This window comes from Capsicum annuum, chromosome 6 (genome assembly GCF_002878395.1).
Source record: "Capsicum annuum cultivar UCD-10X-F1 chromosome 6, UCD10Xv1.1, whole genome shotgun sequence".
Lineage (NCBI taxonomy): Eukaryota > Viridiplantae > Streptophyta > Magnoliopsida > Solanales > Solanaceae > Capsicum > Capsicum annuum.
In genome coordinates, this window is record NC_061116.1 from 69263500 (window position 1) to 69274663 (window position 11164).

Here is an 11164-nt window from a genome sequence, read left to right on the forward strand (position 1 = left end):
CGACTTGTAACATAGGTTGGGGGCTGATATGGTATCTTTTTGGTATTTATATAGTGACTACGCCTCCTTGACACTATGTATTATTCGGGGTCCACTTTTCTTCTACTTTTTCTTCATTTTATTTTTTCCCTTATATCTTTCTTTTTATTTTAAAGCAAATTTCATGGTCCAGGTGCAGTTTTCTTTTCTATATTTATTTTTCTTTTTTTCTTTTTATTTTCTTGCAACTTTTTCTTCTTTTTTCTTTTGTTTTCTTTTACTTTTACCGCACCTTTCCTTTTTCATTTTTTCTTCCACACTTCTTTGTTCACACTCATTTTTTCTATTCACCCCTATAATAGCTACCCTCAACTTAGGCGATTCGCCTAAGTTGAGGTGCACAATGTTCAAGGAGGACTAGAGCCAATACATGTTCATTATAGAAATGGACAGGTGAAATCGATGTAAAAAAATTTGGGTTAGTTAAGGCTCAAACATTTGGAACAAAGGGATTCATAATTCATTTGGTCGTGCATTTAGGCTCGAGTGGACTTAAACCAAAAATGACTTATGATCATTTTCTACTCTACTATCCTAGACCTAGGTAAAAGCATCCTAGCAAGTTCTAGATTTCAATACATCGGGAACTCAGTAATACCTCATACATACTCGGACAGGGTTTAACTTCTAGGTACTACTTATCGAGTTATGTAATTATCTACCCTAGTTGTTCTTTTCCTAATCCTAATTCCATTGTCAGATTCATAACTGTCTCACACACATACACATATCACATAATTAACACAAATATTTTGAAGGGGTATCATATTTTTAACATAAAATAATTTCAAAATCAGATAGTTTCTAGCATAATCATTCAAAACAAATCAACTACAACAGATACAATTCTCCTTCTATTTTTAGCTAATTCCAACACACAATACACAAAAACAACACAAAATATGCCAGTTCTTCAAAATTTTTGAATTGTGGCCATGTGCTTTAAAACATGGCAAGTATAGATCTTGGCGACTTGATACACCCGTATCTCCTACATAAAACCTATGCTCTATCCCTAGTGCATCTAAAAATAAAGTACATAGATCGGGAACATACCTGGGTGTTCAAGGTGCTAACTCATAACACATCCTTATGTGGGCCCTTAGATCGAGTCCCATCTCATCATCTATAATCCCTTTAGCTATCGAGATTGTGTCAATAACAGTGGCACCGATTGTGGACGGTGTGATCAATGGTCTATTAATCGGCGAGTCAACATCACTGTCTCCCTCAACTTAGTTAATTATTGGTCTCAAACTACTGGCTCCTGTATGCATCTCATGGACCCTTACCTATCGATCCTGCTCATTCCATAAGCTATCTCCCTTAGCCTTTAGCCTCGCTTCTTTTTCTATGCTACTCTGGTACTTTTTTTTCTTTCTTTCTCTTCTCTTATCTTTTCTACCAGTTCCTCTATTGGGTCTGGAATAGCCCAAATATTATCAATATATACTTCCGGCACAACTACCGTAACCACGAGCTCTAGGATGATTTACCTATCATACAACTCGTCCACCATCTTTTTAATTTTGGCTACCTCTAATTTAACCTTTGTAATATCTGGGGTCTGGCCTCTTCCCAGCTGATGGATCATCCTCTGCTCAAAGGCATCTAACCTACTCTACACCCATATATCCTATTTTTCCAGCTTTATTTCTACCCAGGGTTTCACTCTTCTTTCTATGTTTTAGACCTTGTCCCCCATTATGCCCAGTCTCGTCATATCCTTGCCCCATATAATCTATGAGATTATGATAAATCCAGTTGGCATACCTCTCGATTGAGGTGGTACATACTATATCAAAAGAGGGGAACTAGTTGTACCCATGACATTAGAAGTATGTGTTGGATCAGTCTGTCCACCCATCTCAGTAGCCTCAGCAGTCTCAGTTTGACTACTCTATTGATACATCTCTGTAATATGTCGGCTCCTCTTTTACCCTGCCTGGCCAATGGGTTAGCTAAGTCTCTGATCAGTCCCAAGTCCTTAGTGTTTGTGGACTCAATCATCTCATTAATACCTGGGAGTTCCTACACCCCCTTAGCTAAACACATTTGTGTAATCATGCATGGGTATACTAACAATAACTTTTCACCACCCATAACTCGATCTATTATCTCTCAGGCTAAGAACTCCCCCACATTAAATTCATACCTGGCCATGAACCCTGGTATCAAAGCTACCCAAACTGGGCTGAGTATGTTTTCCTCAGTAGTGGGACATAACCTGTGTTTGGAAAATTTCCACCATCCTTATCCTCGAAGTTTAATAAATTCTTCTCCATCTTCTGTGAGATCATTCTCGTGCCTTCTACTACCCAAACTGCATCCTTACCATTTGAAGCTATAAAATCAATAATCTATCTAAAGTAGCCCATCTTATCTCTGCCCATCTATTTCTGAGTAACTTTCATTATCTCCTCTATTCGATATTCCATCTCACTCGTGTTCATAGGAGGCTGATAGTCCGTTCCATACAAGAATTTGGAAATAGTACGAGGGGAGATGTTGACCTTCACTCCTCGAATGATCTATGAGGTAATGGGTTCACCATCTTTCCATAACTGCCCTTGTGGATACTGTCTTTGCAGCTCACCCTTGTATGCTGCATAAAATTCTCGAACTAATACAACACTATACTTTCCAAGCTTACTATTTATCTACTCAAATCTATACTGCCTAAACCGCTCCTCAAATCTGGGTAGCTCAGTCATCCCAATAGTCATCAATATCCTATCTAGGTACAGACTCTTTTTGATTCTTCCACTCTAGATTTTGCTCAAGTCATCATTATATGTGCCTACATACCGGGATACCCCCTCCATTCAACGATGGGCACCGGATCGAGGGTGATGGCCAATGATGGATGATGGACATCAATATGTGGCACATTAACTTCTTCCACATCATCACTAGCATTCTCAAAACTTACTTCCTCAAAACTATATTCAACATCATCTTCTGCCTCGGAAGGTGGAGTTGAGTGCGGAGAGGAGGTACTTGGGTTTTTCATTCTTGGTCCCCGTGGAGGTATGTCCTCTAGGGTGAACACTTTCTTTCCCCTCATAAGGATTTTGACTCTTGGTTCTACCTGTCCTTTTATTTGATATTCAACGTGGTCACTGCTATTGCTGGATGACTCTGTGGATTTAGAATTGGAAGACAGTGGCTTTTCATTTCCCTTCTTAGCCATTCATTTTGAAGATGACACACCTTTAGGAGGCATGGTCTTGATTTGTTTCGAATGTAAGGTTCTTGATTTTTCGAATTTCTTCCCTAAATTCATGCAATATGTGAGAATTCGAGCAAGTTGGTATGTGATTCGAAGTGAAATCATATTTTGGGAGCTAAAAAATGGACCAAAAATGGAGGTGGGTATGTTTTTGGATATTGAGTGCCCTATTTGGTTTTAAATCAAGTGCTGGGCCAGGTTGACTCCCGAACCCCAACATGGTAAGATTGGGTACGAGTTATGTGTACGACTCGTACCCAGGCTTATGGGCCATTTCCTTCTTTCGTAAAGACCTAGAACCTTACCTGGGTTCTAAAGTCGATACGATTTAATTTGATGAGTTGTACCTTGATGGTACGACTCATTCTGAGAGTCGTAAGGACTACAGAAACTTTTACATAGATTGCATAATATCCGAGGTCCTTACAAATCTTACTCACGAGTTGTACCAATAAGATACGACTCGTGAAGATTCCATATGACCTATCTTTTTGAACTTTTCTGCAATTTTTAGCCCTGCACATTAAACAATTATATTACCCTATAAATATATAAGTACAAAACTTGGGTTACCTCTCACATAGTGCTTGTATTAATCTGGCGGAATGACTTGGCTAAGTTGGATACTCAGATTTAACCAATTAACCTCATGGGTTGCCTCCCATGCAGTGCTTGATTTAACGTCGCGACACGACGTAATTTCCTTGGTAACTCAAACTTCTCCAAGGTCCAATTCAAAAATCACATTTATTTTCTTAGTTTTACCCATGTAATGCTTTGCTCTTTGTCGAGTCACCTTGAACGAGGCCTTACCATCCCTCTTCAATTCCAAAGCACCATATGGGAATACTCTTACCATAGTAAAGGGACCATACCATCTAGACTTCATCTTACCTGGAAACAAGCGAAGCCTTGAGTTGTAGAGCAATACCTAGTCACCTTTTTCAAAATCCTTTTCTGAATCTTGTGATCATGATGCAACTTCATCTTTTTTTTTTTTAAAGTGCAGAACTTTTCTACGCCCGAAGTCGAAATTCATCCAACTCATTCATGTTGTTCATCCTTGACTTTACTTTATCTTGCCACTCAAAATTTAGCTTTATTAAAGCCTATAATGTTTTGTGTTCAAGTTCAATGGGCAAGTGACATTCCTTGCCATACATTAAATGATAAGGAGAAACACCAATAGGGGTCTTGAAAGCTCTTCTGTAAGCCCATAATGCATCATCTAGCTTATGTGATCAATCAGTCCTATTGGCATTTACTGTCTTCGCTAAGATAGACTTGATTTCTCTATTGGACACCTCAACCTGTCCACTAGTCTACAGATGATAAGGTGTTGCCACCTTGTGTTTCACTCCATATTTGTCAAGTAGACTTTTGCATTGATAATTACGAAAATGTGACCCACCTTCAGCAATGATAGCGTGTGGCATGCCAAATTAAGAAAAAATGTGCTTTTATAAGAATGCAGTGACACTACATGAATCATTATTAGGGAGTGCAATTGCTTCAACCCACTTGGAACATAATCCACAACCACAAGTATATACTTAACGCCAAACGAACTCACAAAAGGTCCCATGAAATCTATACCTCATACATCAAATAATTCCAATTCTAAAATAGGAGTCATAGAAAGTTCATTGTATCTAGAGATATTACCTTTTCATTGAAATTGATCACAAGCTGATGTAAACTCATGATTATCTTTGTAGAGTGTAGGATAATAATACCCACATTGCAAGATTTTGTGGATTGTGCGGGTTCCTCCATGTTGACCACCAACTGGTGAAGAATGACAAGCCTTACATATTCTCATTATCTCCACCTCAGGTATACATCTACAAATAATCCCATCCACACATATTATGAATAAATAAGGCTCATCCTAGAAAAATTTCCTTACCTTATGCTTAAACTTTTTTCTTTGTTAGAAGGAAGGATCTTTTGGGACTAGATCACTGGATAGATAATTTACATAATCTACAAACCATGGAATTAGATCTTGGGAAGATACCAATAACTGTACATCAGGAAAGTTGTCATCAATCTTGAACTCATCCTCAACTTTCTGCATAACGTCCTCCTCAAGTTTATACAAATGATCCACAGCTTGGTTTTTGGTACCTTTTTTGTCCTTGACTTCAAAATCAAATTCTTGCAGCAATGGTACCCACCTAATCAGTCTAGGCTTTGCATTTTTTTCACCATAAAGTACCTCAATGCTACATGGTCAGTGTGCACTACTACCTTCATCCCAATCAAGTAAGACCTAAACTTCTCAAAGGAAAAAACCACTACTAATAACTCTTGTTCAGTCACTGTGTAGTTGTTTTGGGTAGGGTTCAACGACTTTCTGGCATAGTAGATGGGATAAAGAATTATTTCTTTTATTTTTCCTAGGACAACACCTAAGGCCACTCCACTTGCGTCACATATAACCTCAAAAGGCAAGGACCAATCGGGAGATATAATGATTGGGGCCGAAACCAACTTCTCTTTTAGGCTTTCAAAAGCCTTCATACATGTATGATCAAAAACAATTTTCACCTCCTTCTCAAGAATCTTGCAAAGAGGGTTAGCAATCTTCGAGAAATCCTTGATAAAATGCCTATAAAATCCTGCATGCCCTAAAAAGCTCTGAATCTCTTTCATAGAAATTGTTGGAAGTAATTTATCAATCATCTCTATTTTAGCTCTATCAACCTCTATGCCTTTTTTCTAAAATCTTATGCCCAAGCACAATACCTTTTTTTTTTACCATGAAATGGCACTTCTCCTAATTAAGTACCAAGTTGCATTCCTCACATCTTCTAAGAGCATTTTCCAAGTGAACTAGAAAGTCATCAAAAGAATCACCAACAACTGAAAAATAATCCATAAACACTTCGATGGTGTCTTCTACCATGTCAGAGAAGATGGATATCATATATCTCTGAAATGTTATTGGAGATTTACATAACCCAAATGGCATACGTCTGAATGCAAAGGTCCCATAAGGACCTGTAAAAGTCGTCTTCTCTTAGTTCTCAGGCATAATAGAGATTTGGTTGGAGACTGAGTAACCATTAAGAAAAATAATACAATCCTCTGCCCGTAAGTCTATCCAATGTCTGGTCCATGAAAGGCTTAGGAAAATGGTCCTTCTGAGTCCATGTATTCAATTTTCTATTATCCATGCATCCTCTCCATCCTATGACTGGCCTCATTGGAACTAGCTCATTCTTCTCTTTAGGCACAATAGTAATCTCGCCTTTTTTGGGAACACATTGTACCGGACTGACCCACTTACCATCAATAATGGGATAACGATACCAATATCTAACTACTTATTTATCTCTGTCTTTACCACCTCCTTCATAGAAGAATTGAGTCAAAGCTGATGTTCTACACTTGGAATACATTCTGGTTCAAGTTGAATTTTATGAGTAAACAACCCTGGCGCCAGGCGGGATACCTACAATATCTGGAATGGACCAACCAATGGCCTTTTGAATCTCTGTAATACTGATAACAGTGATTCCACTTTGTATCAATAAAATTGGCTGCAATAATTACCATTAAAGTGATGTTGGCCCCCAAAAATACATATCGCAAATGAGAAGGGAAGGCCTTCAACTCTAAGACCATTGGCTCTTTAGTGGTGGATGAGCAGGTGGAGTAGTTTTATTTTTCAAAATCCTAATCAAGCTTCTTTGGTGCATAAATGTATGAACCGCTCCCACAATGTGCATATACTGTCTCATCATATTCCTCGATACCAACACTATCATAGTTTATAATCATGGCTGCTAGAGCTGCAACATCCAACCTCTCTTCAATAGGATCAATATCAATAGCATCATCCCAAATAGTTACTGAATTAACATCATAGAATGAATCCATCTCCTCATCATGCACATCAATCATAAATACCACTCTTTACTCATCAGGATGCTTCATTGATTTGCATTCATTAAATATAACTTATTTATCATTGAGTCTCAGCATCAGATGTCCTAGCTCCAAATCAATCAACGTCATTCCTGTATCCAAGAACGGTCTTCCTAAAAAAATTTTGACTTAAAAGTTCACTCCACAGTCTAATGTCATAAATCAATAGGAAAGACAAAAAAAGCCACCTTTACTAACACATCATATAGAATACCAAATGGCTTTTTCACAGTGTTTTCTGCCATCACTAATCTCATCATGGTTGGTATAGAAGCTCTTAAACCTAATTGTTTAATACTACAAAGGGCATGAGGTTAATGCTAGCTCCTAAATCACATAATGCATGAGTGAAGTTAAAATATCCAATGATGCAAGGTATGATGAACGCAGCAGGATCCTCCTTCTTCTCCTCCAATAATCTCATAGCTATAAAAATGCAATGATGAATATTGTTGACTTGCTCATAACCGACTAACCTCTTCTTAGAGATCAAATATTTCATAAATATTGCATATGCTAGAATTTGCTCTAATGCCTCTACAAGTGGGATACTGACTGATAGCACCTTCAACCTAGATAAAAACTTTTGATACTAACTTTTTTCTTGTTTCTTTTTCTGCCTTCTAGGAAAAAGAGGATGAGGTCTCGAGATGGGCTTTAAAATAGGCTTTTTGGCTTTATCTTCTCCTATATCTTTCTTGCTACTACTCCTTACCTCAAAAGAATTATCATCATTCTTTTGTTCATTAATATTGGGTACAGGTGGATCAGTAGTGGCTTTACCACTCCGAGTGGTAATGGCATAGTATTGACAATCATTATTTGGATTTGCAACCTTGTTACTAGGAAGAGTGCTAGGTTGCCTGTGATTCAATATGGTTGACATCTAGCCATACTGCTGCTCTAGTTGTTTGATTTTAGTAGGATGTGACTCAACTTTCTAAATCAGCCCAGACAGGTCTACCTTAATCTCCTTAAGACAACTCTCTTGACTTTATTGCTCTTTGAAAAGTTTTGACAATATTAACTCCATTCTAGACTTAGTATCTTGGCTATTTGGTGGAATATACTTGTCACTCTTTTCCTTGTAGTCATCTTTCCATCACCAATCACTATTTGTATAACTACTTTTATCTCTATATCTGTCATTATAATAGTTCTGACCTTGATTCCTTTGTTTTTAGGCTCATAAATCCGCCAGCCTATGATCAAGATACTTTACTTCCTCTTTATATTCAGTCTCAAAAGTTTTAGAAGTAGATCTTCATGCTGCAACTCCATTCACTTTCTCAGCACTCATTGTTGTGAATTGTTTTATACGTATCCTAATATTTGTTTGAAGCAATGTAACTTTTTGTGTTACCAAATCCTGACTAGAACCATAATCATTAACTGATCCAATAGCATATGTACCTACACCATGCTCAGTATCTTTAGATGCCAACCTCAATCAGTTACCGAAATATCATCAAGCATATCTTGCTAGTATCCCATCGAAGATGTATGAATACATCTCCCAAAATCATATCTTCCATTATTCTAGAGCTGACATTCAGTAATCTATAGAAGTTTTCCAACAAATTTGACACTCTAATTCTGTGATTCGGTACTATACTCAGCTTCTTCTTGAATCTAAACCACTTCTAATACAAGGATTCTGCAGGTAACTGTCTGAAGTTATAAATTTCATCTTTCAACCGTAGCATCCTTGTAGGAGGGAAAAATCTATTCTAAAACTGTTTATGCAATTCTTGCAAAGTAATGATTGAACCTCTTGGAAGTTTCCCTAACCATAATGATGCTTCTCCTATTAATGAAAATAAGAATAACCTCAATCTCAAGGCTTCCTGATCCACCCTCAAAATATTGTATAACATGTAGATCCTCATAAAATTAGCAAAATACATGTTCGTATCATTAGTAGTTGATCTCGAAAGCACGCCCTTCAAATTTAATAATTAGATCATAGTGCCAGTCATATCAAACTTTACATTAGGTGGTAATGCAGGAGGGAATGATGACTCCTGTCTTAGTAGGTTCAACATAACCCATATCCTCTTCATTATCATATGGGTACAAGTGTTGATACACAGTCATCATTAGAGCTCTACCACTCTGAACTCTGTCCCAATGCTCATCTATTTAACATGGTCTGACTAGTCTTCCTTGATAAACTAACCTAACCTTTTTAGCTAATCGGGCCTCTTTAGATACTTTTCTCTCTTCCTTAGTAGTAGCTATTATCTGTTGTATTTGTAAATATAAAATATTCAGTGGATCACCTGGAACATGTAGGAGTTTCACGTTGGGATCAATAGTTAAAGATGGAGGGTTTTGAACCCCAGTAGGAACACAGTCACAAACTTATACTGACATCCTTCTAGGTGTTTAAAGAATTCTTTCAGGCTTTGGATCAAAATAGAGTAAGGGATTGACTCTAGTTCTTATGTTTGACATATATCAGCGTATGCCAAATCAAAAATAGAAAATAAAACCCACGAACTTCTCCAATAAAATTAACTACTCAAACCATTGTCCTCAACAATGGGGCAAAAATTTGATGTCCCCCAAAACTAATCTCCAAAATAAGTATGTTGCGATTGATTCCAAATATAGTAACTCAACTAGGTTGGGGTTGAACCCATAGGGAAAACGTTGAACAATTACTTAACTTGATATAATTCAGGAGCAGTGCAGAAAGTAAATGGGGGAATTTTGGAATTATCAGTAACTAGTAACCGAATATTGAATACTTGAGTTGTAAACAATAAAAGATTAACACTAGGCTTGTGTTCCCCCTGGCTTCTCAAGTCCATACAATTCTTATATTCAACCCACCTGTTCTACAGCTCTGCATGTAAAGTTCACAGGATATATATTATCAACCGTCTTGTGAACGTGTTGATAAATCTCACCCTTTACCTTGTAAGTCAAAGGGCGTCACCTTATTGCTCCTTGACTATGACTTTAATTCAATTTTTACCTTTTGAGTCTCAAGTTGATTAGATGAAATGATAATAAGATAGAGGGGAATCTCAAATTACTGTCTTAATTCTCTTTTCCTAATCACAAACTCCCTTGTGATGATGTTTGCAAATACAGTCTATCCTTAAGCTTCTGTAGTAGGTTTGAGGTTAATTATTGTGAAGAAGATTAAGACACATGCATAAACCCTAGAATAGATGAATATCCCACTTTGTTTTCATAGCTAATCTGCCAGGGTTCCCACAACCCTAGTCAGGGAAATCAGCCATTTATGTTTATGCAACAACCCATGATAATCAATAAAAAATTCATGTAATTAATTGGACAAAGATAAGATTAATAAAATCCAAAGTCTTTAATTGAATAATAACCCAAAATCTCAAAAATAATGCAAAAGTATGTAATAGAGTATCCAAGAGAGTAAAATAATATTAAAGAGTGTAACCTAATAAAAGATAAACCCTAGGGTATTTATAGTATCTCAAAATAACATAGAGATCCTAATAAAAATTGAAAGGGAAAAGTAATGTCGGCAAAAGGTACGACTATCATCCACTTGTAAGGTCTTCTTACGCGTCATATTGTGCCTCTTGTATCCACTCCAGGGTCTGATCTTCTAGGCTTTAATTTTATAATTTTCTTATGACTCCTGCTCATGAGTCATACCTTTAACATATGATTCATGGAATTCACTCGTATCCACCTGGGACTTCTTTCTTGCAATTCTTTGAACATTAGTCTACTTATGGTTTGTCAATATGAGTTGTACTCAGACTTCCAACTCGTATTCTTCTAAGACTTCAACTCTAAATTGCTTTCTTGGTTCCTGTTCGTTTGATGACTTCTTGACACGATCCATATCAATATTTTATGACTTATATAACTAAGTCGTATCTTCTCTATTCTTAACTTTTCAACTTGGATTTGGTTGTTATTGTTCTTATGAGTCAACCTACGAGTCATATGCTATGT